This window comes from Pipistrellus kuhlii, unplaced genomic scaffold (genome assembly GCF_014108245.1).
Source record: "Pipistrellus kuhlii isolate mPipKuh1 unplaced genomic scaffold, mPipKuh1.p scaffold_m20_p_6, whole genome shotgun sequence".
NCBI lineage: Eukaryota > Metazoa > Chordata > Mammalia > Chiroptera > Vespertilionidae > Pipistrellus > Pipistrellus kuhlii.
The window spans coordinates 76,967,528-76,970,955 of NW_023425562.1; the positions used below are offsets into that span (position 1 = coordinate 76,967,528).

General features: G+C 42.9%; 1 non-coding gene across 1 annotated transcript; it reads right to left on the reverse strand.

Moving 5' to 3' along the window:
* Nucleotides 1-2,963: 2,963 nt before the first annotated feature.
* On the reverse strand, nt 2,964-3,086 carry LOC118708569. The gene has a single exon (XR_004984637.1). It is a non-coding gene; the product is annotated as a small nucleolar RNA SNORA40 (small nucleolar RNA).
* Nucleotides 3,087-3,428: the final 342 nt, after the last annotated feature.

The window sequence follows — 3,428 nt, forward strand, 5'->3', positions numbered from 1 at the left end:
GACCGTTCAGATGCACAGCTATCCTTTAGCACTGTCCAGTGCCTCTTAACAGTAATGCTGGAAGTGTGTGCTTCTTGTCTACAAGAGCGTGTGTGTGTGTGTGTGTGTGTGTGTGTGTGTGTGTCTGTGTGTGTGTGTAATGTAGTGAGAGACTTAAAATATAAGCTATGATTGAGCCACTCAGTTATTTTACTTAATTTGCACAAAGTTTATATAAAACTGGGAACTTTCACATTCAAGATTAGATTGCCACCTTCTTCTAAAGATTTAAAGATCTTTAAGAGGAAAAACAGCCCTAACCAGTTTGGCTCATTGGATAGAATGTGGGCCTGCGGACTCAAGGGTCCCAGGTTCAATTCCAGTCAAGGGCATGTACCTTGGTTTGGAGCACATCTCAAGGAGTGGCTATGCAGGAGGCAGCTGATTGACGTTTCTCTCTCGCTGATCTTTCTAACTCTCTCCCCTTCTCCCTTCCTCTGTGTAAAAAAATTAATAAAATATATATTTTTTAAAAGAAGAGGAAAAACAATGTCCTGGAGTCATAAAGCAGTTTTGTATAGAGGTTGCCTCCCTTAGACATGATGTAAGCTCTGGTCTGCCCCAGTTGCCACCATTCCCTATTGCCTCAGGTCCAACCCATTCCATTTTGTACCTTCCTAGACCTTATATTAAGGTGGGCCTTATTATAATCAGCATCATGTGGACTAATAATCCAGTGACTAGTTAATTCAGGATATTTTAAAATTTTGTCCAAGATATAGTTAACAAAAGTAAAGAGCATAGGATCTTCCCTGAATGTTTTCTTTTCTTTTTTTTTTTTCAGAATCATAATTACTCTATAATTTACTTTCGTTGGACTAAACAGAGATAATATTCTTTTTTTAAAAAAAAGACAAAATATTCCCAACTTTCCTGCAGTTTTAATTTTTCTTTGACATTCTTTTGTGACTTCTCTAAACCAAGTAACTTCTTGGGAGGTATATTAGAAGGTTTAATATTCACAATATAAATCACATCCCTTGTAAATCACAGCCCACCACACATTGTGTGGTTCTGGAATTTCTGCTAACCACAATGACCATCTATGAGCTGACTACACATACCGTGTATGTTAGCCACAGAAATCCTCAGCAAAAATAGTCCAGGGCTAACAAATGTTGTGTTGTGTATCTTTACCTGTTTCACTTTACAGTGGTCTATTTTTTTTTTTTTCATCAGAGAAGGGAAAATGTATATTTTCTCAATTTCTATTAGTGTTTCTAAGCCCATTGGAGCTTGGGCATCTGACCAGTGGACACATCCCTCAGCTCACTTCTGAGGGAGCATGGGAAGGCATGATGGAGGAGACACTAGTCATAGTGTGTGTTTAAGGACTTGGCATTGAGCAATCTGTAATGCTGAATTTTAAGAAGTTTGCCATATTTTAATAAGTGTAATACAAACTATTTTTAATTGCTTGTTTTTATTGCATGCATGTATGTATCTAATTCAGGAGTCAGTCAACTATGATGGGCCAATCTAGCCAGATCTGCTGTGTTAATAACATTTTATTGAAACATGATCATGCCCACTCATTTACATATTGTTTATTGTTTCTTTTGCATACAACTGCAGAGTTGGGTAGTTGTCAAGGTGGCCAATATAGCCTGGAAAGCCAAAATATTTACTGTGGGGTCTTTTAAGAAAAAATTTGCCAACCTCTGATCTAATTCTCAAACATGGTAGAAAATGTTATTGGTTGTTAAATGCATTTTCTGGGAATGATGAGTTCCCCTTGATAGAAGTTCCTGTACATCCTCTTCAGGACACTGTGGCACTTGTAATGGCCTGTTCTCCAGACACCTTCACACTGTAAGCTGCTTGGGGACCTCCATTGGGTCTGACTGTATCTGGTAGGAATGCTTTGAACTGCAAGTGACAGAAACTTTTAACTGTGGCTTAAGCAATGGAGATTTGCATGATCTCACCAACAGTGAGCCTGGGTGCCTGAGAGTCCCGCTTTGATATAGACCCAGCATTGTGTGAGCCACCATGCCCCACTGTGTGCGTCTCTCCTGCACCATCAGGACCAGCCTACTGACTCTGTGTCACCAATGGTTGCAGATTTGCTACCTTGTCCAGGTGTCACATTTCACATCAACATTTCAAGCAGAACAGAAGGGGCATGAGCAGCAAATGTTTTTCTACCTTATCTCAACCTCTTCATTTTACAGATGGGGAAAGTTAGGCACAAAAAATAGAAAATTAGACTTTATAGTAAACTAGAGGCTCAGTGCATGAAATTTGTGCATGGGGGTGTATGTCCCTCAGCTTAGCCTGCACTCTCTCCAATCTGGAACCCCTCAAGGGATGTCCAACTGACCATTTAGGCCCCATCTCACTGGTCAGTCAGACATCCTTCTCCCAATCCAGGTCTGCTGGCTTCCAACTGCTCACCTGCCTGCCTGCCTGATTGCCTCTAACCGTTTCTGCCTGCCAGCCTGATCACTCCTTAACCACTCTCATACCAGCCTGATTGATGCCTAACTGCTCCCCTGCTGGCCTGATTGCCCTTAACTGCCCTCCCCTGCCAGCCTGGTCACCCCTAACTGTCCTCCCCTACAGGCCTGGTCCCCCCACCCAACTGTCCTCCCCTATAGGCCTGGTACCCCCCTCCAATTGCTCTCCCCTGCAGGACTGGTTGCCCCCAAACTGCATTCCCTTGCAGGCCTGGTCTCTCTTAACTGCCATCCCCTGCTGTCCTGATCACCCACAACTGCTCTCTCCTGCCAGTCATCTTGTGTCAAGCAACTTGTGTCCACATAGGGCAGCCATCTTTAACCACATGGGGGTAGCCATCTTGTGTGTTGGGATGATGGTCAATTTGCATCTTATTCTTTTATTAGATAGGATAAGTAGGGTTTCTGATTGTCTAACATCCATACCCCACCCTTCTGGTAATAACTCCTTCATTTATTTTGTATTATGTTCCTTCTTACATAGAACAAAACTCATACTGAACATTTCTGGGATGCAAAAGAGGATTTATTTTTCACACCTATATGTAGTCTTTGCCCACAAATTAAACAAAAACAAACATAAGTGCTCATCAGCTTCTTCATTTTCCTTTGGAGAGGTAACTCTCTCAAACAATGCAATGGTAGTGAGGTGTTTGAGCCCAGTGACTCAAAGAGTGAGCTGCTATCCCATCTCCCTTCCTCAGTGATGGGTCAGAGATGGGCTTCAGCCCCAGGTAGCACAGCCTGGCAATGTGCCAAGTTTGCAGGTGATTCCAGGAAAAAGAACACAGACCTGGGGTTGTGAGTGGTCAATTTGGGAGAAGCCAGGCTGAGAGGGGACCCCACGTAGAGGGAAACTGGGGAGGTGTGAAGAGAGCTTGGTGAGGTCATTGATGAACACTTGGGGTGGCTGTTCCTGACGTGGGCTTT